Source organism: Pteropus medius, unplaced genomic scaffold (assembly GCF_902729225.1).
Source record: "Pteropus medius unplaced genomic scaffold, Ma_sr-lr_union100, whole genome shotgun sequence".
Taxonomy (NCBI): domain Eukaryota; kingdom Metazoa; phylum Chordata; class Mammalia; order Chiroptera; family Pteropodidae; genus Pteropus; species Pteropus medius.
In genome coordinates, this window is record NW_024340696.1 from 6,920,380 (window position 1) to 6,948,343 (window position 27,964).

A 27,964-nucleotide genomic window follows, 5' to 3' on the forward strand; every position below is an offset into this window, starting at 1 on the left:
AGAAAGAGAAAAATCACCAGAAAATAAGCTTACAGACACAGAAATATGCGACTTAAATGACAGAATTCAGGATGGTACTTCTGAAAAAAACAATGAGATCTGAAACGAGTCATATCAACAATTTCAGGACTTGAAAAAACAACTAGATGAGCAGAATGAGTTCTTTAGCAAGGAGATTGAAACCCTCAAAAAGAACTAAATAGAACTTCTGAAGATAACACACTGCAAGAGTTGAAAAATGAAATAACAAGCTTGAGAAATAGAGTCGACCAAATAGAGGAATGGATCAGTGATATCGAAGACTGAAATCTAGAAATAAATCAGAAGAAAGAAGAGAGAAACCGAAGAATGAAAAATAATGAAAGAGAAATATAAGAACTAGCTGATACTATCAGGAGAGGAAACATAAGAATAATGGGAATTCCCGAAGGGGAGGAAAAGGAGCAGGGATTAGAAAGTATTTTCAGACAAATAGTTGATGAGAATTTCCCAAATCTAAGGAATGAGCTAGAGCTTGAAATTCAGGAAGTCAATAGAACACCCAATTATCTCGACCCATAAAGGCCTTCACCAAGACACATTGTATTAAAATTATAAAAATCAGTGACAGAAAGAATTCTCAGGGCAGCCAGGGAAAGACGGTAACGTATAAAGGAAAACCCATTAGATTATCATCAGATTTAGCACAAACCTTACAAGCCAAAAAGGAGTGGAATCACATATTCAAAGTGTTAAATGAAAAGAACTACCAGCCAAAAATAATGTATCCAGCTAAGCTCTCCTTTAGATATGAAGGAGAAATAAAGACCTTTCCAGACATATAAAAATTGAGGGAATTCTCCACTACGAGGCCTGCACTCCAGGAAATACTGAAAGAGGTCCGCTCGCCTAAAACAAAATGACAAAAAAATACACAATTAGGAGTAAGGTGACTATCAGGCTGATTGAAGCAACCCTTACTAGGAACAGGGCATTATAAGCTTAAAAATAAGAAGAGATTTGCTATAACAAGATAGTAAGGAACGTTCAACATACATAGGGACAAATTGAGAAAACAATGACTGAAAAGTGGAGATTTCAAAGATCCAAATTTGCAAAGGGATAAACAGAGATAAGGCACGCGCAGAAGAAAATGGAAGGTATACTTGAGGTGAAAGTGAAACATTCAGACGTTCATGTGGATGTTAAATTAGCAGTTACTTGATTATATAACCTGAAAACAACATAAAACTACTCCAGCAAGAATCTGAGGATAAACCTCACAGGCCGTATAGTTGCCCTCTGATACAATAAGGAATCTGAGTATTGTATAACTTCCTTTTCACCATTCCTAGAATGAAAACTTTGTCCCCAACTCCACAAAATGACTGCTATGTCTTCAGATATCATATCCATATCTAGGACAGAAAAGATAGAGAAAGATGAAAGGAAAACCTAAAAAGGTGAATACTCAAAGATTCTCACTTTAGAAAATATTTTTAGAAATTCCCTTCTAATTACTTCTGCTTATAAAATCAGAATTGGAACTATACAAGATGAATATTTTAATGTTTTGGTCTTTATAACTGAAAGAGGCAAAAAAGTAGCCAGTTTATGGTCTCTGCCACAAAATGGTATTGAAGCTTGGTAGAAAAAGTCAGTGGATCAACAACAATAAATGAGATTGTTTAGGGAGAGATTATGGAGTAAGAAGAACAAAGGACTGAAGCAGAAGCCTTAATGACATCAGGAGAAAGATCACATTTTTATAAAATTTGAGGAGGGGCCTGAGAGAACAAAGATGACGAGCCAAGAGGAAATAGTACCAAGGGAAATGTGTGCACGTAACCATGTGAAATGTTATGAAGTGGTTATTAAAGAGTGGAAATGAACAAATGGTAACCAGGAGGTCATTGATAAACTTGGGCAGAAAAAATTTAGTAGAAAATTGAGAGGGGGAAACAGTTGGCAGGAGCTAAAAAGTGAACATATTTTGAAGAAAAGAAAAAAACAAAGAATACGGACTATCCTTTTTAGGAATTTGATAGTGAAAAGAAAAAAGGAACCAAGTAAATTCCAAAGGTATCAGTGTTGAGAAAAACTTATAAATATATTTTAGGCTGGAGACAGCTGAACATTTATTCAGGCAGAAAAAAATATAAATCAATGTCTAACAGATAGCAGGTACCTAAGGAAATAACTTTGATTTGATTTCTGGTTTCTTTCTTATTTTCACTCTGACAGTGTTTGTTGAGTAACTTTATGATGTTACTATCATCAATACTTAGTGCTTAGGATACAAAGGTAAATATGGTACAATATTTACCCTCAATAACTTACGACCTGGAAGGTAGGAGAGACAAATAAGTTGAACTCAGGTTTTAAGTTCTGATTTGTGAAACCTAGACCTTAGGGACTGTCAGGTTTGAAAGTCTTGATAAAAGTGTTAAACATAAAAAACCTTTACAGAAGACCTCTCTACTTTACATTATATTTCTCTTTTCAACAGTCTGTTTGGGAATTAGAATCACAGGCCACTGGTGGTTAAAAAAACACAAGATGCCTAGAAAATCCTTCTGAGCTTTGGAAAAGTTCTTGACATTTCAGGGTTCTAGATGGTGAATTTTATCATATGCATGTTTCATTAGGAATTAAAGCATGTGCTTCCTTCTGCACTGAAGCCAAAAGCAGAAGCACAATAGCATTCCCAAGGTGCGGTGACTAATATTTTGAGTAAGGCCTCAGTATTCCCTTTTTAGATCAGGTGTTAATATACACTGATATGCTTGCTCACAGCACTGAAAATTAACACGAACACCACAGGCTAAATAAAGTGCCACTCTGAAAATGCAAATGCTTTGGGTAGAATGGGAAACATTTTATGGCTTGCTTTAGAAATATTCTCAGTTCATCTGAAGATAAAAATAAAATGCTAGAATTCCCATTAAGACCTTTTAGGGGTAGTTGTATTCTTCCTTCTACATCTTATACTGAAGTGAAACCTTTAAATTGTGTTAAAATAAAAATATTTCCAGAAATAACAAGTTGGAATTAATTCATGACCAAATAGTTTTTCAATGACAATCATTTTCATCCTTTGAAACAATGATATTTTTAATGAAGTTTCTTTTTAAAAACTGTTTCTCCTGGGTAGTTTAATTATAGATGCAATGGTCTGGAAGGGATAGAAGTGGTCCGTTAATTAAAACATTTAGCTGTACAGGAGGTTCATTTTATCTTCTTAGAGCAATAACTTTAACCAACCAATTTCTTTGGGGGCTAACAGTAACCATTTTGCAGACTCATTGAACCTGTAAAGACCTTGGAGATTAACCTAGTAGGGATTATTCAAAGGCCTCTGTAATTCTGGAAATATTTTCCTTAAAGTAAATTTAGGTTAAAAAAAAAAAAAGGTAAAGAACTCTTAAGTTCAAACACAAGGAACTTTAATAATGTAACTAGTTAAACCCTTTGTGTGGTCACTAGCCTCCATTTAATGCAGTGGTTAATAGCACAGAATATGGCACCAAACTGGTTTAGAATTTTCTTTGTGCCACTTACTAGTTGTGTGACCTTGGACAAGTAACTATACACCTCAGTTTCATTTTCTGTAAAATAAGAACAACAATAGTAGTACTTGATTAAAGTTTTTGTGAACGTGTTGATAGAAACTGTTTAGAACATTTCTTGGCACATAAAATATACTATGTACGTTTAAGCTCTAATTATTATGACGATTCTTGAATTGTCAATTATTAGGGGGTGGTTAATGTTTTAATTTTATAGATGGGAAAATTGAGGCTTACAGAAAGAAAATAACTTATACAAAATGTCATTTATTAAGTAAGTGGTGTAGCTAGGCAAAGAGCACAACGATTTTCACTTTGAAATATATATTCTACATGATATTACTTTAAATTTTTCTATTTGTCATCATGTGTCACTTATGTTATCCATCGAATGCCACTTTAGTTAATATTCAAATTTTAAATAAAATAGGATCATAGTACCATTCTAAGTAGTTTATTTATATTTCTTATACCAAATTTCAAGTCAGACAAATTTTATTTCAGTACACTTTTTAAGGAAAAACAGGATATATAAATTTTTTACTGCTGCCGCAAATATTACCACAAACTTAGTGGCTTCACACAGCACAGATTTATTTCTCTTATGATTCCAGAGCCCAGAAGTCTGAAATCAGTTTCACTAGGTAAAGACAAGGTAGGCTGGAAGCCCTAGGGGGAATCTGTTTCCTTGCCTTTTCCAGCTTCTAGAAGTCTTTTGCATTCCTGGGCTTATGTCCCATTCTTCCATCCTCAAAGTATGTCACTCAGATCTTTGCTTTTATCGTCACATTTTTTTCACTCCTTCTGACCTGTCTGCCTCTTTCTTATAATAATCCTATAATTACACTGGATCCACCTAAATAATTAAAAATAATAAAAAATAATCTCTCTTTTTTACTTTCCTTTTTTTTTTTTTTTTTTTTAACATGCCTACAGTCCCTGGTCTTCCTAGGTGGTCTCCCATCCAAGTACTAACCAGGCTCGACCCTGCTTAGCTTCCGAGATCAGACGGGATTGGGCTTGTTCAGGGTAGCATGGACATGGACAAGATAATCTTCCTTTATCACATCTGCAAAGTTCTTTTTGCCATGTAAAATAACATAGTTATAGTTTCTGGGGATTAGTATATAGACATTTTCAGGGAGAGGGGCATTATTCAGCCTGCAATACCAGATTTGGTTAAGAGACATTTATTTCATGTTATTTTGTAAATCTTCCAAATAACATCACTTTAAAGAATGGAGAAAATTTGAATAAAATTCTTGACACTCTTTCATCTTTCATTCCCTCCACCCGCATATTTACTCACTGAGGCTACTATAAGATCTGATGTTTGTTAATTATCAATTTTATTGCCTATTTAGGCTACAGTAGTTGTCTAAATATAGCAAGGCATTCAAGACAACAAATGTTTGACTATAAATATTACAAGGTTAAAGGAAAATCATGATAATAACTTTAATTTAAAGAGAAGAATAAACATTCCTTTAAGTTTTTGACCAAATCAAATTTGAGCTATATTTTTCAAAGTGTTTTTCCGAAAAATGTGCTCAGATGACCACTTATCCCCATTCCCATATGTAAGGTTTTTATTTTACAAAACAATGAGAACAAAAAGAAATTTTGCTGCGGCTCAATTTTATATAATTAGGTCTTTTGGATAAAGAAAATAAGTACATCAGGTTAAGTTCATAATCCAAAGTTTCAGGTGTTATAATCACCATAAGGCCAGAATTGAGAACCTAAGAGGACCATAAAGAGATCAGCTTACACAGTTGAACATAAACTAGTTAGGGCTATTTGGTCAATAAAGATAAGAGCCAAGCATGGGTATAAGATTTATCTCCATAAAAATCACTTTTGGTGTATATAGGGAGCCCATAAATATTATTGCCAGATCTTACTACATTAGCAAAGGTACCATTCCATCATCCCCTCTTAAAATTTAAAAGAAAGAATCTTAGCAAAATTTCTAAAAATAGAACCCTCAGTAAACTAGCATTTTCAGGTAATAGACTAATTGACTTAATTAACTAGCATAATCAATTAAGTTTCACCAGTTTTCAAAGACCATTGAACTTAATATTTAATATTAAAATACTGATTGATCAATCAGACAAAAATATTGATCAGTATTGAGTTTTTACAATGTGCTAAGCACTGTGGTAAATGTTTTGAATGCCAATATAAACAAGGTAATATTCTTGTGTTCTAAGACTTTTAGAGCACATTTTTGAGAAGTCATATATGTAAACAAACAAATCTCAGAGTATGCCATGATAACGATATGTACTATGGTGGAGAAATACACATAGTATGAAAACAATTAACTTCTAAATGGACAAGGGGATAGGGCTTCCTGGAGCTACTGCTTGAGTTGAAACTTCAAGGGAGTCTCTACGGAGAAGGAAAGAGTCCATATCACAATCAATGGCATAGAATGGCATGATTTTTCTAGAGAACTATTTTATATGGCAAGATAGATGAGTGATGGGCTATGAGGCTGAGTGGCATTAGGTTGGGAATAATTCTTTCTGCTGTATTAGAGAATTTGATTTTTTTCATTAAGTTAAAGCTGAAGAATAAAACAATCATATCTGTGATTTGAAAAAATCAATCTGGTAGAATGTCAAGGCTGATTTAGATGGCAGAGAGATGACATACAGAGAAAACAACTAACTAAAATACTATTTCAGTAATCCAATTGACAGGTAAGAATATTGTCAATAAGAATATTGACAAAATAGAAATAGGGATGACTAGCAATGGCAAAATAAGTATATGGATGTAGATTCAGCAAAACATAAAAAATAAAAGAGAGGAATCAGGGATTTATTTTAGGTAGAAGATAATATAGTCACTAAAATGGGGAATATATATAAAAAAGATAGATTTTGTAAAAAAAGATAAATAAGTTTTTGGACCTGGTTAGTTGGTGTACCCATAGAATGTTCCAATAAAAATGTCATCTAAATAGTTGTATATATTGTCCCAGAGTTTAAAAGAGAAGTCTATGATATATAAATATATGATATCCATAAAGAATCGAAGTCATAAGTATGATTAATTTTCTCCAGGGAAAGTGAGAAGAGTAAAATAGTATAGGATGAAGGCTGACAAAACACTGCCTTTAAAGGAAAAACATTATAAATAAAAGAGATGCCACTAAAAGTTCTAAAGTCTCATAAATAGCAATAAACAGAGGAATATTTTTAGGATATGAGGCAAACGTTGTGGCAACCGTTACTCTCATTTTCTAACCCCAAAGTAGCAAATCCAATTGCCTATGGGAGCCAGACAGGTAATTTAACGAGTAGGGAAGCTTGAATGTAGGATAATGACTAGGGAATGTCACAGACCAGAAACTACCTTGTACACAGGTAGGAATCGTTATCTAGGTACTGCCTATAATTGCCCTGTGGGAATTTGGGTCAATGTTGCCAGATATTTGGCTTTTTCAAGAAAAGCTGAAACTATATTTTTATATGAAATCTGCCAATTTTAAAATTGTGAGGTTCAAAACCTCACAAAATGCATCTATGGGACTTTTTCAGCATATGGCTGCCAGTTTGCAACATCTACCTTAGTGTCCATGACAGAAACAATTCTGGGCCAGGAAGACATCCAGTTGGACCCACTATTGTGATCTTCTACTAACACATTCATGAGTAGGTTCTCCTCATAAATGCCTGGATAAATAATTTTGACAATTGGTGCTGCTCTATCTAAAAATTGACAACTGGAAAAATTAAGAAGTAGCTCATGAAAACAGAGATATTCTAATCAATGCCTAAGAATGTTTTGTAGCCTTTGCTAGTTACCACTACACAAGACCTTGACATCTATAAACGCACTGATTATATACTTTAGCATTCAGATATGGGCACAATTGGGGTGAAAAAGGGTACTCTCAGGAGGTGTAAAATGAGATGCTTGATCACCCTAAATATAAATGCATATTACCAGTGTTGAGCTATTTATATTTTATTTAGAGCCTGTGAATTCAGGTTCTTAAGTGGGACTCATTTTCTCAAAATTACTTAATCTTTCATGTTTATCTTGAGGGTAGACCATGAGCATTTCAGTATTTTTAAGTCTCACTCATTAGTCATGTAATTTATTTGAAGCAAGAGCAGTTTTACTGTGTATCAATTAGTGGTTTCTTTTGTTTAGGAATATACTATCTAAGTAACCTTAGAATAGGAAAAAATAATTAGGTTGTGTCTCTTCACAGGTAGTGCATATAATTTTTCCTTTATAAATTGAGCATCAAGCATTGCTCTTTTTTTTGTATGTCAAAGGCCATTCAATTAGTAAAACTAATTTTCTCTGGCTTTATGTCAAGTTTTCCTATTTGGCTTTGGGTTCCAAAGCAGATGACAAGTAAATAAAAAAATAAATAAATACAAAATAATAAAAAAAAACAAAACAACTTTTTCTTTTTTTAGGGGATGAAATAGAATGATTTTCAATACATTGACAATAAGTCTTTTGTGTACCTTTATTACTAAAATGGCAGTTTTAAGCAAGCACATTTTTATATCCCACAGTGGAGATGCCAGAAAGGCAACCACTCACATGGGCATTGCTGGTTATTCTCTGCTGAATTATCCTAGAAGGGCTTTGTGGGGAAGAAGACTAACCATAATAATCCCACATGGGCTCCAAGGAATTTAAAGCCAAAATTATTTCTGAGCTGATTATGAGGAAAACTCCTTTTAGGATGCTTTATATGAAAGGGTGAGCCAGCAATAAGGAAAGAAAATTTACTTGGGACAGAAGTAAAAGTAAATAAATAAGTAAAAAGAGTTCTTATCACCATGTCGTTATACAAGTGTGAGTCATAGAAGTCATCAAATAAGGAGGTTTTAAATGCCTGCGTGGGGCATTTTTTGAAGTCTCATAAATATTTACATATTTAACAAGTGAGGGTGGAGTATTTCCAACCTGGCTTTTGGTGTAAAATGTATTAATGGCCTTTCAGAGCAGAAAATGGCCTTTGAGATTTTTCAAGTTCCTTCCTTTCTTTCTTCTTTTCAGAGGAGTTTGATAAAATCAGTCTAGTTTGAAGAAGAGTTGGAATTCAAATCCCGGGCTCCTAATTCTAAGCCCAGTGTATTTTCAACTATACATTTTTATGTTCCAACCGTTCTTTATAATATAAACATTTGAATATCCAGGAGACCAAGGGAAGAAATCTTTAATGCTTAAATTGGCCTGCACATCATGAAGTTTATTAATTTTAACATAGCTCCAGATAAAATTCATAGTTTTAAATTACCATTAAAACATACACAAATAAATATGTATAGACACATTGGTGTTGTTCATCTTCAGCATATACTCTAAACTGCAGTCATTATTTAGGGACTTCTTGGAGTTTGTTTCTATTTTTAGTAATACCTGGAGAGATATTTAACCTTGTACTTGCCTTGGTAAGAGGTTCCTGGGAACAAATATCTTTTTAGAGGTCTTAAATTCAAAATATTCTCTCCTATGAAAATACTTCATCTTAACCAAAGTTTGCTTTATTTGGTCATCGGATTCCCTCCTGAATTATTCAGAAATTCTGAACTTTAATGTAAAAAACTGGCAGTTGCAATGATTATCACACAAAAGTTTGCATTTAGGCACAAAAGATTTTTTTAAAATGTATGACTGAGATTAGCATATACCTGAATACTTGCAAGGGGTTGTGACTTTCTTGTGTCTGGGTGGTCCATTTCTAAAATGCTAAGTCACTTCTGAACTCTTCGGACTTCTTAAGGAGGAGCCAAATAATTATTTTTCTTGGATATAAACTTGGTCTGTGCTCTCTATAGAAAACTCACTTATTTAAAGTAGAAAATAGCTTTACTCCTGGAACTAGAAATGTGTTTTTTAATTAAATTAATAATAACGAATGTAAATATAAAACATAAATATGAACTCATCATAAATTAATACAGAATTTTATGAAGAAAACAATGATTAAATAATAATGATTTCCCCAACACAACAAGACATGAAAATTGCATATCCTTTGTATCTAAAATAAGCATGATTATCTATACAAATATGGACGTTATATAATGAACTTGAAAAACTTTTAGCTTGTTTGGTTTTGGATATCTTTGTTTTGGCCTGGTTTAGATTCATTATTCAGACTCCAGAATCGTCTCCCCTGTCCCATGCTTTCAAAGGGAGGCTGTGATAGTTTATAAGGCAGTACCCACAACTCCTACCTTCTCATGTTCAAATTCTTGCATAATCCTTCCTCTCGAGTGTGTGCAGTATATGACTTGCTTCTAACCAATAGAATATGACAAAGGTGAAAGATGTATATGATTATGTGTATGTAAGGTTGTAATGCCCATCTAGCAGAGACGTATTTCTGTTTCTTGCTGGCTTTGAAGAAGCAAGCTGCCACACTCTGAGCAGCTGAATGGAGGGGGTCACATGGCAAGGACCTTCAGCTGACATCCGGCAAGAATCTTGAGGGAGTCTATCCAACAACCTGCAAGGAACTGAATTCTGCTAACAACCATGTGAACTTGGAAGAACTTTCCCATTTGAGCCTCAAATGAGACCATGACCCTGGCTGATACTGTGACCGTAGTTTTGTGAGACTCTGAAGCAGAAGTTCCAAATAAGCTGTACCCAAACTCCTGACCCATAGAAAATGTATTATAAATATATTACTTTAAACTGGTAAGTTTGTGGTAATATTGCTACTCAGCAATAGATCCCTAAAATAGAAGCCTATGCTAGAATGTTTGTTCCGTATATCAGAGTTCATTTGTTTAGTCATTTATTTCACAAATGTTTATAAGCCTCTATGATACATAAGGCTGCAAGATGTCCTGGTCTAAAAGATGAGAGAAATACTATAAGTACTGTGACCAAAGTTTGGACATGTCCAGTAGAAACACAAAGAAAAAAATGGTCTTTTCAGTTTGTCCAATTCAGTAAGAAAAAAATAATTATAGGCTGTGATTAATGCTAATAATAACCAAATCTAATAATTATAGCCTATGATAAATATTATAAAGGACATACATAGAACATGGTGGTAAATAATAATAATAGTTAATAATTATTGAGTATTTATAATACGTCAAGTGCTTTTTTCAAAAAATTTATTAAGCTGTACTTTGTTTTCACAATTCAGTGGTCCCCAACCTTTTTGGCACCAGGGACATTGCTCCTATGAGTATTTAATGCCTGATGATCTAAGGCGGAGCTGAGGCTGTGATGCTAGTGCTGGGGAGTGGCTGCAAATACAGATGAAGCTTTGCTCACTCCTTGCTGTGCAGCCCAGTTCCTAAGGGGCCATGGACTGGTACTGACTGGTCTGCAGCCTGGGGGTTGGGAGCCCTTGATGTAAGTGAATTTCTAAGCATTTTAAGTAAATCAATACATCTTTTTTATAATATTTCTATTAGCATATCATTATATAGATAAAGAAATTAAGGGGCTGACAGACTAAGTAGCTTGTCACAGGTTTCCCAATGAGTCAGTGCCAGACCTGAGACTTAAACTTTGGTTGTCTTGCTCCAGAGTTTATGTTCTTAATCAGGGGTAGCTACTTGAGGTGGGGTGGTCAGGAATTCCTCAGAGATGACCTTTAGTTAGTATGTAATGGATGAGAAGTATCTATTGATGCAAATAGCCAAGGAAAGAAAAATTCTGGAAGAAAAGGGAAAAAGTCATTAAGAGAGAAAAATCTGACATATTCTTAAAGCCAACAGAAGGCCAGTGCTACCAGACTTCATTGAGTACTGATGATATTGAAGCAGAATGTAAAGGTTGGTTTATGCAAAAAGTTTTACTTTATTCTAAGTGAAATAAAGAGATGTCTTACACAAGGAAGTGAATTGGCTGCTGTGCAGAGAATGGTTTGGAAGGGATAGACATGGACACGAAGAGACCAATGAATAGACAACTGCAGTAATCCGAGTGAAAGACAATGATGGCCTGGGTCAGGGCAGAGACAGAGAACAGAGAGATAGAGAGGCTAAAGGTCTTTTCTCGAGGAAGAATGATGGGATTTGCTTAAGCAGCTAAGGATAATAAAAAGGGAGGCGTTTAAAATGAACAACACCTCTCTGGTTTTAGTCCTGGATGGATGATGGTGCCCCAATAATTTATTGAGTATCCATTATGTGCTGCCAAACACTGTGCTAGGCCCTGTGCATACTGTGGTGGTGGATACAACGCCCTCCTGTTTGATAGGCTTCCTCTACTGAAAGAGACAGAGAGACATGAGAGAGACAGAGAGAGAGAGCAGAGAGAGAGAAGAGAGAGAGAGAGAGAGAGAGAGAGAGAGAGAAACAATGGGCCATAACATAATGTGATAAAACGTAGAAGCATCTCAGTGCCATGGAAACATGGAAAAGTGAGTGATTCATTCTGCTTGGTTTTCCAGAGGAAATGTGGGCTAAATGTCAAGAAAAGCTTTCACAGAGAAGAGGGTATCTGAGTTAGACCTTTGTGATTATTAAAGAGAGGGAGGAAGGGAGAGAGGGAGACAAAGCATCTAACGAGGGCACCAAGGATTTCTCTAAATAACTTCACTTGTTTATTTACACTCCTCATTTCACAAAGAATATAAAGTAGTTCACAGAAGTACAAAATAGTATGAAATGTTTTGAGAATAAATAACGGTCTAGTGTGGCCAAAAACTTGGAAGGCTGATGGGAAGTCAAAGTGTGAGGAAGCTAGTTCATGATATGTTCATGAACGTTTACATGCCATGCTGGGAGGTTAACTTTTCTCCTACTAAGATTTCATGCAGATCGACAGAACATGTTGTTAAGTACAAATGCATTAATTGGATTTAAAAGACTAATAAAATCCCGGAACAAAAATGGAATCAATATACTATATTTTTTTTTTACTACTTTGCAGAGGATCAAATTGTATATGTATTTATTCATTCGATAAATATTTAACAATATATCATGGCCTTATTAGGCATAAGAAGATAAACATGATTATTTTACTTAGGGTACCAATAATCTAGTAGGAAAGATAATTATGAAACTGATTAATTCAACAAAGTAATTAATTTAATTTCTGGAAAGTGCTAGAAAGGAAAAATTCAGGTTACTATGACAACATTTAAAACAGGGGGCTTAACCTAGTCAGGGAGGTCAAGGAAGTGATAATTAAGGTAACTAGGTCAAATGATGATAAATGTTCTGTTTTATAAGGAAATGTCCATTTTATAAGGAAATGCTCGTTTTATAAGGAAAAAGTAAATGGCATTTGAATATGTCTGTTTATCCAACATATCAAAGTACTACTTAGATATGAAGCACTATGAGAAAAACAGGAACAACTAATGTAGCACTTCTATAAATTCATTTTACACTTAATAGTTTACAAGCCATATTTTTAAATCAAACATTAGTTTAACTACTGCACAAAACAAGATTCTATAAATAGATACCCTTAAACATATTGTACATGGATGATATTACCTGGACCCTCCTAACAGGAAAAAGGGCCTTTTGGAGAACTAGAAGGCTGGTAGTAAAAACAGAGACCTCTCTGGCTTATGAAGGCAAAAGCAATTTTATTATCAATCAATTGAACTACAAGAACTAATTTAAGGATTCCCTTGACGAGCTCAATAGGCTCAATTTTGAATATAGCAAAAATAATTAAATTAACTGCAAGAACAATAGCAACAACTTCTCTCATTATAAAATTTGTTTGTCTTCTCCAAGTTTTAGGCCTGTCCTATCACTAGTACAACCAGAAATAATAGGACTAAAGGCCTGGCACTAGGATGTCTCTGCTCATTCAGAGACATTTGTCTTCAGACAACTGAGATCCTGATACTCTGTCCTTGGAGATCCTGCATCTTGTGGCCACCAGCATAAACCCAAAGCACTGAGGAATTCAGGTTTTAATTGACATTGAATTATTTCATATAAAAGCTATAATTGGATTTTCCCCCATGTCCAGAGTAACAGAACAGTATGTATTATATACACCAACTATTAAAAAAACAGGTGAGGCTAGATATTCTTTTTATTTTTAATTTTATTTTTTTATTAAGTTTATTGGAGTAACATTGGTTAATACGATTATATAATTTTCAGGTGTACATGATAATTCGACATCTGTATATTCTGTTGTGTGTTTACCACCCAAAGTCCAGTTTCCTTCAGCTACCATAATTTGATTCCTTTTACTTACTTCAACCTCCCCCTAACCCCCTATATTTGACCCCTACAATGTCCTCTCCTCCCTCCCCACCCCCTACTCACTGGTAACCACTAGTCCATTGTCCATGTCCATGAGTCTCTGTTTGTCCTGTTCCTTTGTTGCTTTTAGGTTTATATCCCACATATAACTGGAATATCATGTGATTTTCAACTTTTTCTGTCTGGCTTATTTCGCTTAGCATGATTATCTCGAGGTCCATCCGTGTTGCCATGAATGGTAGTATTTCATCTCTTCTTAAGGCTGAGTAATATTCCATTGTATATATGTACCACAGCTTCTTTAGCCAATCATCTATTGTAGGACACTTTGGTTGCTTCCATTTCCTGGCCACTGTGAATACTGCTGCTATGAACATCAGTGTGCAACTATCTTTTCGGATATGGGTTTTCAAGTCTTTGGGGTAAATACCCAGTAGAAGGATTGCTGGATCATATGGTATAGATCAATTCTTAGTTTTTTGAGGAAACTCCATACTGTTTTCCATAGTGGCTGTACCAATTTGCACTCCCACCAGCAGTGTATGAGGGTTCTTTTTTTCTCCATATCCTCTCCAGCATTTGTTATTACTTGTCCTGTTGATTATAGCTATTCTAACAGATGTGAGATGGTATCTTGTTGTGGTTTTGATTTGCATTTTCCTAATAGATAGCAATGTTGAGCATATTTTCAAATATTTGTTGGCCATTTGTATGTCTTCTAGGAAGAAGTGTCTGTTCAGGTCCTCTGACCATTTTTTGATTGGATCGTTTGTTTTTTTTTGTTGTTATTGAGTTGTATGAGCTCTTTGTATACTTTAGATATTAGGCCCTTTTCAGAGGCGTTGCTTGTAAATATATTTTCACATTTAAATGGTTATCTCTTTATCTTGTTGACAATTTCTTTTGCTGAACAGCAGCTTTTTAGTTTGGTGTAGTCCCATTCATTTATTTTAGCTTTTACTTCCCTTACTTTTCAGGTCAAATTCATAAAATCTTTAAGTCCAAGGTCCTTGAGTTTAGTTCCTGTTTTCTTCTATTCATTTTATTGTTTCAAGTCTTATATTCAGGTCATTTATTCATTTCGAGTTAATTTTAGCGTGTGGTGATAGACAACAGTCTAGTTTCATTTTTTGCAGGTTGCTTTCCAGTTTTCCCAGCACCATTTATTGAAGAGGCTTTCCTTTCTCCACAATATGTTTTTGGCTTTTTTGTAAAAAATTATTTGCCCATATAAATGTGGGTTTACTTCTGGACTCTCAATTCTGTTCCACTGGTCCGTGTGTCTTTTGCTGCCAATACCATGCTGTTTTGAATACTGTCGCTTTGTAGTATAATTTGAAGTCAGGCAGAGTGATACCTCCAGTCTCATTCTTTTTTCTCAGGATGGCTTTGGCAATTTGAGGTTTTTTGTGTTTCCATACAAATCTGATGATGTTTTTGTTCTATTTCTTTAAGAAAAGCCGATGGGATTTTGATGGAGATTGTATTAAATCTGTATAATGCTTTAGGTAATATGGTCATTTTAACTATATTGATTCTTCCAATCCAGGAAAACAGAATATCTTTCCATTTCTTTGTATCTTCTTTGATTTCTTTGAGTAGGGTCATGTAGTTTTCATCATATAAATCCTTCATATGTTTCATTAGATTTATTCCTAGGTATTTTATTCTTTTTGTTGCAATTTCAAAAGGAATTATTTTTTCTACTTTTTTTCTGACACTATACTTAGAGTATAGGAACACTATGGATTTTTGAATGTTGATATTGTGTCCAGAAACTTGACTATATTGGCTTATTATTTCTAGTAGTGTTCTTGTGGAGTCTTTAGGGTTTTCTACATAGAGAATCATGTCATCCGCAAATAGTGACAGTATGACTTCTTCATTTCCTATTTGGATAAGGCTAGATATTATAATAAAAATTGTCTAATGAAAATGATCATTTGAATGCAATTTATCATTAAATGATAAGGGACACCAGAGTACCTCCACCAATCCTGACTAAAGTGACCTACAATAGAAATAGATAAAGAGAGGCTCAGAAGGCATAATGATTTCCCAAAGGTTTGGTGCTCAATAAATTGTTCAGCCTAGTCTTGAAAGTGAGCCTCTTAAGCATACTGCCCAAACTTATTTTTCATATCATTGCCATCACTGTAGGTCCATATTCCAAAAAGAAAAGTGATGTTTAACAGGGGAGATAAAGCACGCACGCATATAAGTAATCATACTATGAAGTGCCATGTGAGAGATACAGATAGAATGATATTTATTAAATGGACTTCTTTTCAATAGAAACTTATAGAGGCCTTTATGAAGGCAATAAGATTTGTTACGCTGAGCTTCCATTCATAGCAAGGGAGTGATTTCTTTTGGCAGAAAGCATATTTTAGTATTTGAACCTCAGAGGAGATGGCATAAAGCTAAATATGTGCCAAGGATGGCTTTTGTGTTTTTATTTTATTTGTTTTATTTTTAAAGGTTTTATTGGCAGCTTAAGCCCAATTCTAAGACTTCTACTTGACAAAAGTACTACTAGCTTAGCTGCATTTGGGACAATTTACTATGTGATAGAAAAAATGTCATTTGTAGATGTTTTTCCTGCCAATAGAGACTAAGGATTTCATTACCACCAAAATGCCTGTCTCAGTGTAAAGGTCAGAGGCATATTGGAGAAAATGCTCATATATTTAGCTGTCACAAAATTGTTCTCTTACCACAAACTCTAGAACAGTTACTCAATGACGGTTCACCATTTATTGCATTCTATTTATTTATAGAATGAATTTGGGCACTTGGTTATAGAAGATACTAACGTTTTAAATTTGATGCATTTCTTATTGGTAGAAAAAGATGGAGAGTTGTAACTTGCACATTCTAGATGTTTAAGGGAAAATAGAACGGCCACGCATGGAAAGTGAGAGGCAGGAATGGGACAAAATGGTTTGTTCAGGTCATTTCCTGCCAACCTTTTTATGCAACTCAACTCAGGGGATGGTACTTTGTGGAAACTAAATGATTAATAAGGCTTCCCAAAAGGACCACAAACCAACCTGAACCATGACAGAATGTTACAGGTTACTGTCTAGAGTAAGAGCAAATGTCTTCAGAGGGCTATAATGATAAAAAGAAATATCACAGAGGGCTTACAATGATATCAGTGAGATACTGAGCAGAAGAAAAAGAAACACGTCAGCATGCTTTTTTCAGGATATCCTCTTTGTGCTGTGATAGTTTAAATTTTCAGTTATCAAAACAAATAGAAACATTTATTAGGTGCCTAGATGTTGCAGAAGAAATGAGTCCCTTTAGCTCTCCTAATGTTCCCTTTTCATATCCTATAGAGACCCTGGATGAGTTGTGCTCTGTACCAAGATGTGCTTTATTTTGCTGTTTTTCTTCAAGTTTCTTTGGACACGTTTTCTTAGAATGGAAAAGGAGTAGGCCAATAAATTTATCTTCATACACATAGTAATAAAGCATGACCTAATTTGTGGACATATCTTGATATTTTTTATGTACACGGTGGATTCCAATTATTCCAAGAATTATTTCCTAGGAAAAAAAAAAAAAACAAGGAAAAGTTCTAACCATGGAAAATGGCTTTGATGTTTGGCTAAAAATATGGATTTTGATTTAGAAATAATAAAAGCATTATTCCAAAATTAGTGACTGCATTATAGCAAGGAAAAGGATACCATTATCTGGAATCAGCATAACCAGATTCTTAAGTTCAGATTCAGTGCAATAGATAAGGAACAAGGGAGAATTCTGGATAGGCAATGGCCAACCATTGATGAAGAGAATACACACACACACACATGCACACATGCACATAAATGGCTACACGAGATGCAAGCACTTTTTAAAAATTGAGATTCTTCTACATGATTAATTTTGCAAATCAATTAGTATTATGGGAGATGACTATTTTTTTTGTCTTTAGGTTTCTACTGAACATTACCATTCAATTACATTAATGTGGACTTTATATCTGTATTAGTTTTTTACTGCTGCTGTAACAAATTACTGCGAATTGGCTTAATACAACACAAATTTATTATCTTTCTGTTCTAGAGGGTAGAAGTCTGACCTGGAACTCTGAGCTAAAATGATGGTGTCATCAGGGCTGCCTTCTTTCTAAAGGCTCAAGGGGAAATTCTGCTTCTTCACTCTTTTAAGCTTCTAGAAGTTGACCGAACTTCTTAATTCATAGACCCACCCCCAAGCTTCAAAGCCAGCAGTATAGCACCTTCAAATTTCTCTCTGACTCTGACTTCCTTTTCTATTGCCTTCTTTTACTTTAAAGGATCCTTGTGATTATATTGTGTATACCCAGATGATTCAGGATATTCTCCTTATACTAAAGTCAGTTGATTAACAACCTTAATTCCACCTACAAATTTAGTTACCCTTGCTATGTAGCATAGCATATTCATAGGTCTTAGAGATGAAGGCATGAACATCTTTGGGGAAGGACATTATTCTGCCTACTCCAACTCTTAATATTAAGTTAACATATTTACATGCAGAGTATTTTCAATTTAAATTTACCTTGACAGAGGAGACCACATTATCCAAGCTTCAGAGTGTGTGTTGCCCAATGATTCAAAAACCTTAATCTACCAATCAGTTAAAGACTAAACCTCATCTACCTTTTTTTTTTTTCCAAAAATATGCCTACTTTGCCTATAAGAGTCTGCATTTATTAGTACTGAATTCTTTCTTAAAGGAGATTTTGCTTCTCACAGATGAATTTGATTACCTAGTAATTTTAAGTTCATGTCTTTACCCTTCCTCTTACCCCATCCTTATCTGTTCATTCTCATATTTAACAAATCCACTATGTGTCAGATACTCTGCTAGGTATAGAATATTCAAAGATGAATAGAACACATAGTTACTACAGTTGAAACAAGATCTAAAGTAAAGACAGAGAAGGGGACATAAAATTAAAGAAAAACGATTTGGTTTAAAGTAAAGTGCTATGGACTATGAAACCAGAGAGAGAAGTCCTAACTCTGGTTGGTAAGGTCAGAAAATCTTCACTATAACTATGAACTTCTGATGTAATGGATGAGGGCAGGGGTGATAGCATTTGGGTTAAAAAGGAAGACTACATTGAGAGAGAGAGAGAGCTATTTGTCTCTTTTGCTCTTGCTGCTTGTTCTTCTTGGAATCAGATCAGATGTGCCCTCCACAGTCTGCCACATCTGATCCTTCTCTATTCCTGTCCCCATTCTCAGGCTTCCTGTCAAATCTCCATACCTGTTTTACTGAAAGAAGAAGACGAGGACAGAATAGTCTTATTATGTGATGCATAAGCTCTTTATGACTTTTCTTGCTTACTTCTCCAAAACGATCTCTTAACCACTTGCCCACATAAACCTAAATTCTATATTTCACTGTGTAATGGGAAGAGAAGAGACTTAGAAATCAGAAGGACTTTAGTGTGAACTCTAGAGTGATCATTGACAATGCACGTGACCTTGAATGAATTGCTTTATTGCTCTCAGCCCTATGTAGCAGGGATGTCGTAAGTTAACATAAAGTAACATATGACTGATTTATTGAGTAGGCTCAGCATGGTGTGGTTCAATCTGGAAACTATTTTATTATTCGATTGCCTTGAAACATGCTCTATTGTACTTCCCTTATTTCAACAAAATTTTGTGGAAGACTTTATAGCCTTAGATCATTTTAATAAGAATAAATTCCATTTTGATTAAATTTTATGTGATTATAAAAGGTTTCCTCTAGATAAATCTAAATTCTAAACTTTAGTTTCAATTCTATTTCATCTATATTGGAGAAAGCATGATTTCTCCTTTTAGTATTCCTCAATATTTTTCTACTCCTTCTCCCTCCTTTTTCACCCTTCAACTGCTTTGGGGTTAAAAAAGGGAGGAAAATGATCAAAGTTAGTTTTATTTATCTTGTCCTATATGAAATTCCATCTTTGTTTACATTATCTGCCATTTCCTGTGTTGTGGTAAATGCTCATATTTTTGTAAGACATAAATATGTGGGTTGGTTGAATGCCTATTACAGACTTTCACACTGGGAAGTTGCAGATATAAATGATGAATTTTATCTAGCCTGTCAAACCCACTAACCAGTCTATCTCTTGCCTTAGCAGTTTACCCGAGAATACTTATAGTATCCCTTTGACTTGGGTAATCTCAATAATATGGCTCAAAGCTGGTTATACTCTATGGTATCCATCTGACCCAAAGAGATTGCTTTATCCTTTCAATAACAAATATGAATATGCACCATAATTCTATTGCTGCCCTCCCTTTTTGTTCTCCAAACCATCTCTAGTCATCTTTCCACCTTCAGAATTTTCTGATGGAAAATAGGTACAATCTTGACTTAGGAAAAAATTCTAGAAGACACATGCCAAAATACTAAGATGTTTCTCCCTACATTGTCCCCTCAAAACAACACCAAGATGGGCCTATGGGTTATTATAGGTCATCAAACATCCAGCTTTGGAGAAAGATGTCCATCTTTTCTTTTTCTTTCAGGCATTCTAGATGTCTGTGGGTTTTTATCTTGGTGATGAGTCTCTTGGTTTATGGGGATTATAGAACCAGGTACCTCTTCTCTCTCACTAGGGAGAGGAAGTGGGCACACTCCCCCGTACGCTGGCAACTCTCCTCCACCTGACCTTATGAGTTGGATGGAGTGATAAACTGAAGGTTTAAGGGCTGGTGTGGCCACTTTTAGGGCACCCGAGGTGACTGTTTAATAAAGTTTCTTTACTGCTGCCTTTAGAATGCAGAGGTACTTATCTCCCATGGTCTATAGATGTATAATTTTAGCCCAAATTCTCAGACAACTGTAAAGTTTCATTTTATATCCAGGCTTATATGTAAATTTTATAGCAGAGTGCCTGCCACATTATGAGGCTCAGAAATGTTAGTTCTTCTTCTTCATTTTTTTTTTGAATTATTATTATTTTTACTTGCAAAGTTTCAATTGGGCATTTCTGTAATGCTGCCTACTTATATAACTTTTTAAGAGGTATTTAAATCTAACGCACATATTCTGGCATTTTTTTTTTTTTTAAATGAGTGAGAAAGCTAAAAGGGAAAAAGAAGCCAATCTAAAATGTAAGAACTGCTTGGGAGAATGTAGAAAAGTAACACCTTTCTGCATTGAAATATTTTTTTCTTTAGTTCAAGGGACTGTGGGCCTCATTTACACTTGCCTTTTCCAGAAGCTAACATGTAGCTCTGCTCACCTGCATTTAGGAACAGGTTGATTCATTTCACCTTCGCATCCAGCTAGTGCATTTGAAATTGCTGATGAAAGGTACTGTCAAATCCGTGATCTATTTTGATAATGATTTGTACTTGTAAGGCAATCTGCCCATTAGTGTAGAAAAGGAGAATTGGGACAGCACCTCACAAAATGATTTCTAAAAGCAAGCACGGAGCCCCAGAGTCTACTGGGCAAGAATTTATACTCCTTTAGCATCTCAACTCAGCACACATATGTGGGATGTATGGGGGTGTTTGCATTCAGTGCCAGATTGTTTGCCTATACCAGAGGCTATCCTAAGAGATTTGTTGTATCTGCCTTTGGTTACAGATTGCAGTTTAGGGAGCCTTTATTTAAATGCTAAATTATAGCTCAAGGTTTCTCTACATTTTATCTATGGCTGCCCGGGAATAATCACCCACCAATGATCAGGATATATCAAAATGTATCCAGTTGTCAACCAACTGGGTAGAATATCATCTGTCACTAACCTGCTCCTGGTAATGTACTCAACGAGGACCTGCTAAGCCAAAGACGGCTTGTATATCACAATATGCAGTGAAATCCTCCTCCATCTATGCTATGAACTCTGCCACTCTACTCCAAAATTTTACCTCAGAAAATGTAGTTGTATTAAGAAAATATAAAAACTATACCCTGGAGTAAATTAGGCATGCGTTTAAATTTTAATTTTTGCAGTTTGAGTAAAAAGTCTTATTTTTTCTGAGCCATTTTCTAAGCTACATTTTTAAAAGACCTATGTCTTAGTTTTTGCTATGAGGAAAAAAATGAGATAATATAAGCATAGGGCCTACAACCTTCCTTGGCATGGGAGAGGTGCCCAAGAACTGTTAATTCTCTTCTCTCTTCAACCCTGAGATAAGACTTATTTGTTACTCTTATACCTAGAACTGCCACTGGAGCATCACACACACACACAGACACACACAGACACACACACAGACACACACACACACACGACACACACACACACACTACAGCAATTGTTCCAGCTTTGGGTTTTGGGAGCCAGCATTACCTTCAACTGGCAGTGCTTCAGGAAGAGAGTGGGAGGTGGCTCTGCTGCTCTTTTCAGCTCGCCTGTAGTCTCACTTTGAGAGTTGTAGAAGGAAGGAATCCCCTTTCTCCTTTAAGATCCCTTTCATCTTAGGAATTTGTGATCATGAGAAAACAACATGAATAGCTCTTCATCTCTTCATGGTAAATTTTGAAGGTGAAGATTGTTGTTAAGATTACTATTATCTCATGATTTTTAGGTAGACTCAGAGGTTTAGGAGTATGATCCTTTAAAATGCTTTTCACTTTTTGCATTTTTTTTTTTAACAGATTCTTTCCTCTCTTACGTCCTTTATCCCCTCTGTTTCCTCTCTTATAATACCCATGGACCCTGTTCTGACTACATCTCATCCTTCCAGGCCCACTTAAGTTTACTGTTTCAAAGAGACCTGTTTCAGGTTGATCGTCCTCCCTCCCTTAGTCTTAATCACAATTGTCTAGTTGCTTTCTTCACCTATTACAATTTTAATGAACATATTTATTTGTTTACTTGTTTATTTACTCTCCCAGTCCCTATACTAAGACAGACTCCTTGAGGGCAGAAACGAAGTCTGTTGTCTCAATATTTTAAATCCAGTGCATCACAGGGAGGCATAGAGAAGGCGTTCAAAAATATTAATTAAAGCACTGATTAAATAAATTTTCCAGCTTCAGTTTCTTCATATGTAAAGGGGATCATAATTACTTAGTGTGAGATTTAAGAAAGATAAAATTGAGAAGGATTCGGCAGAGTGCCTGACCTAGCATTGACTTTATCATTATAAGTATGGGCATTATTATTCCATTATAGTTCAATGGTTGTGTAAATTGGGCAAGTTTCTTAGCCCTCTGGCCTCACTTACCTCATCTTTAAAATGAGAGCATTAGGCTATTTCATTTGAAGAGTCCTTTACCTGTGTACTTCCCTGTTAGCAAAGAAAAAAACTATAAGCATGTAAGACACCTTCTTGATTAGACAATTAAAAATGTTATTCTATAACACACCCAAATATTTGAGTTAATATGTAGTGATAACATGAAATTATTATTATTTTTTTTTCTGGGAAATTCGTTACTGCTCAAGAGAAAAGGGGCCTATTTCACTGATTGTAATTCTGTGAGGCTTACCAGCAATAAAAAGAGGAACTGGAGATAACACAATTTCTCTGCTGTGATAAAACATGTATAAAATTCACTGCAAAATTAACAGTTTTTATCACTTATAAAAACTGCAACTACTTCTTCCATATTTCTAGATTTTCTATTCTGAGGGAGGGAGTTGGGAGGAAGCGATATTCTGATTTGTTATATTTAATCAAAATTTCAGGTTTGCCTCAGAAAAATTATCAAGAAAACTCTCCTTTGCCCATGATGACAGGGCTCATCCCAATACCAAGCCGTGGAGACATTTTGTCTCCTTGCCCCCATGTAACTTCCTGTTGCAACAGAATATAATGCACTCACTGATTTGCAGGGCTCGTTTCAAATTGCCAACCTGATCCAGACAACAGGTCTTCCCAAGATGCCTCAGGAAAATGTGTTGCAAGAAAAGACAGACTCACTTGAGTCATTTTTCTCTTTTATTTTCTGTCATTCTGTGACTTGGTGCATTTTGCCGCCATTTTCTGCAAATAAAACAACAGTGATGGTGACAACAGCAAAAGCTAACAATTACTAGGTTTTGCTTTGTTTGGGGCACTGTTTAAATACTTTATATTTAATTTATTTATTCCTAATGTACGAATTATTTTCTTCTACGTTTTAAAGAAGAATAAAGAGGTTAAATAACTTGTTCTGAATAGTGTTATTAAATAGTAAGAGCCAAGATTTGAATGCAGGCAGTATGGCTTCAGTCTATGCTTCTAACCACTCTATTTATAAATGTCTGCCATGGGTGCGAACACCTGTGATGAGCAACTTCTAAAATGGCCTGCAATAATCCTTGAGGTCTGGTATTCAATCCTAAAGTAATTTCCTTCTCTTCCCCTTGTATGAAGGCTGGATCTAACGACTTGCTTTAAATAGATAGATTACAGCAAAAGTAATAAGATGTCACTTCTGAGATCAGGTTATAAAAGTCTGTGACTTCTATCTTGTTCTCTCTCTTTTTCTCACTGTCTTTTCCTGGCTCTTCCTTCTTATGAAGCAAGTTGTCATGTTGTGAGCTGTCCTATGGAGAAGCCCACTTGGCAAAGAACTAAGAGTGGCTTACAGCCAACAGCCATCAAGGAACTGAGGTTTTCGGTCCAATATCTAGTGAAGAACTAAATCTTGCCAATAACCATGTGAGTGGGTTTGGAAGTAGATCCTTCCCAGTTGGCTTTGTGAGGACTGCAGACTCAGTCAATACTTTAAAGGCAGAGAACCCACTTATGCTGTAGCTGGATTCCTGACCCACACAAACTGTGAAATAATAGATATTTTAAGTCACTAAGTTTTGCAGTACTCTTCTACACAGTAATAGATAACAGATTCAACCCTTTCGCAGTCTTATTTGTTTTTTCCCTCCCTCCCTTCCTTCTTTCTTATTGTTTTTTTTCTTGTTAGTGCTTGCTATCTGTCAGGTAATATTTTCACATACATTGTCTTATTTAATCCTCTTTACGGCCCTATGAGGTATATATTATAATTTTTATTTTACAGGTCAGAAAACAGAATCTATCACTTCCCTTATTTTGCAGATGCGGAAATCGAGGATTATAGATATTAAACAACTCATTTATAGTCAAGGAGATAGAACATTTTGTGTCATACTCATTATCTTTAATTGTAATTCACATGCCTGATTTCCCCAATGGACTTTGAGCTTCAAGAGGGCTTGCATTTTTGCAGATTATGATACCCAACACAGAACCTTTCCATATGGGTGCTGAATAAATGTTTATTAAATTGAACTGAATTTCAACCTCAAGTTCTCTATCCTGTGCATATAGACAGGCAAATTTATTCAGAGCAATATAAATACCAAGAAACCTTATTCTGCACTTTAACTCATTCTGTACACTGACATCCATAAAATCTTTGGCTTATAGTGTAGAATAACTCAAATCTTCAAAATTTTTATCTCTCTCACATGCTTTCTAACTAAAAGTAATGTACAAAATAATGAATTCTGAAAGTCAACAAAATTTGTATCTCTAAAATAATTTAGTATATACCGTTAACATATTGATTTTGCTCAAAGTGTTGAAGGCAAGAAAACAGTATACAGAAGGAATTTCTAAACTAAGGTTCAAACTAAGTAATATTTGTAAATTAAAATGATGAGGTAACCAGAAAACTCTTTAATCGAACTCCCATAATTTAGTAAATTGAATAATTAATATAGTTTACCTTGGAGGTTCTTACTGAATTTTTTGTAATTACTTCTTGAGAATGCAACTTTTAAATTATTAACTTAATTAATTCACCCACTTTGTTAAGAAACATTAAATGAATGCTTACTATAGCCAGATACTGTTTTGTAAACAATAATATAGAAATGAATAAAAGATGGTCTCTGTGCCAAGAGTCTTTCAGTATAGTGAAGAAGTTAGATTTGAATATTAATAGTTACAATATCATCTTAGTGCAAAGATAGGTATATATTTTAGGAACACAGAATACTCTTGATGATAGAGATATATAAACATAATATTTTGTATGTAAAATATTAATCCATTGATATAATTTCCATGTAATTCCATATTCTCTAGAATTTTATTTAAATGAAGAAATATAATTATAGAAACTACCAAATAAATACAGATGTTTGAAAGTTTGGCTTTCCTATAATAAATTCTTAGCAGTTAATGAGTCACTTAGAAATATGGAACATTTAATGTTATGTCTCTGTGTACTAACATTAGCACAGATGAGAACCACAGGTATTTTGAACTCTCTAAATGTTTCTCAAGTTCAGAAACACCTGTGCTAAATAACTTTTTTGTGTATTTGCTATGATGACTTGAAGATTTTATAAGTATGTGAGACTTTGCATTGCCAGATTTCTTCATTATGATTCTGCTCCATAGACTATAGAATTTATGAAGTCCAAATAGAATTATCTTTATCCCACAAGAAGCTTCTAATCTAATAGAGTTACAAAACAGATTGACTTTTAGACTTAAGATTGTTCAGGGTCATACGGCAACTACATTTTAAACTAGAGTCCAAATGTATTTTCTTTCTATTAAGTTCATTTTATAGAAAATGCTGTCATATTCTTTGAAATAAGAGAATCATTTTGTTAAATTAAGCAATAATCCTCACATTCGTCTTATAGACCACAATTCCTTCTTCCCTCCTTTTTTTGAAACTTACAATATGTGAGTGTACAACTCTCCATTTCTCATTGTCTCACATTCTTCTCTACTGCTCTCTTTCTTTGAAGGCTTTTTTACTTGCTGCATGTTTTCATTCCAAGCACTATCATTGTAGTTAAATTACACATCTACATGAACACTATAGATGCTTGTGGTCATCTTAGTTTTTTATCCCTTTCAGTTTTTTGTATATTGTTCTCATAAAATACTGTCAATTTTTTTTTTCTTAAAGATGCTTCTCCTCTTCTTTCCTTCCTACCTTCTTTCTTAGTTCTTGCCACAGTTGTATTCTTGCTGGCCTTTTGTATTCCAGTCTCTTTCCCCTCAGATCCACCTCATATACACCCTTGGGTGATCTTTTTACATAGCTGTTTCTATTTATCATTTATTTTTGGAAAAGTATGCAATGGATCACAACTGTGTCTCATTCAGCTAGTTTCCTTCAGTATACTTATTACCTTTCTTTTATTATAGAAGTTTTTGCCTACTGTGGAAAAGAGTGGAAAGTACTGACATTAACAAATAGCCAAAAATTTCATTTTCACTCTTTGCAATATTGGGTCTCCCCACATAGGATATGGAATAACTGCATTTCATATTTAAATTTACAATTCTCATATATCTCTGGAAAATTTGTAGCCTTCTACTTGAAAGTCTTACATATTTTTCTGTTCTATGTGGTGTTTCTAGATGCTTTATTTTTTTACATCTATTGTAACTCTAAAGTTTTTTTTTCATATTTCCAAATGGTTATCATGATTTTATATAAAACTAGATATATGTTAATTTAAGAATATTCTTACTTAACTCTCACTGATTCTAGGAATTTTCAGTTTATTTTCTTGAAGTTTCTGGGAACATAATATTATATTCTTCAACTAATGGTAATTTTTCCACTCTTTTCTTTTTAACATCTTATGAGATTTGGTTAGAACTTCCAGGAAAATGATAAATAATAGTGGAAATAGTCCATTTCATTGTGTTGCTCTTGATGTCATTGGGAATGACTACAGTGTTTTTCTTTGCTTTCTAAAAATTTTAACCAGGAGCAGGGACTTAATTTTGATCAATTTTTTTTCCCCAACACCTGAAGGGGAAAAATGTGTTCTTTTCCTTTTATTTTTGAAATGTAATCTTTGATAAATTTTCTAATGTAAAATGAACGTTCCTTGTCTCTACCAGCTTGTATGATTTCAAATATTTTAATATTAGTAATCTAAAGATTGATGGCTCACTGATCAGGAACTGTGCTCCACTAAAAGTTCTAAGCCTTATCCTGTCCAACCACAAATCGTCATGATTTCTTGTTGTTTCCAGAAGGCTTTTAGTAGGTGTTTAGAAAAATAATAATCTCACTGCTTTTCACGCTGACCTCCTTATTGTCAAAAACTCTTGCAAAAAGTATGTGACCTTACTGCTCATCTCTACTGGTGGTTTCCTTTAGAAGAAAGATACTGTGATGTAGTTGTTTTTTTTTTTAAAGATGCTTTCTTTATTATGAATTCATCCTACAGGGTCGCCTAGATAAAAAATAAAGGAAGTGATAGAATTTATTTCAGATTATTATTATGAAAACAAAATAAGAAAACAT

General features: G+C 34.5%; 1 long non-coding RNA gene and 1 pseudogene across 1 annotated transcript in view; one reads left to right on the forward strand and one right to left on the reverse strand.

The window, feature by feature from the left end:
* Nucleotides 1–27,964, forward strand: part of LOC120605273 (uncharacterized) — a 156,166-nt gene that overhangs the window by 64,988 nt on the left and 63,214 nt on the right. The window lies entirely within an intron of this gene.
* Nucleotides 4,476–4,594, reverse strand: LOC120610312 (uncharacterized; annotated as a pseudogene).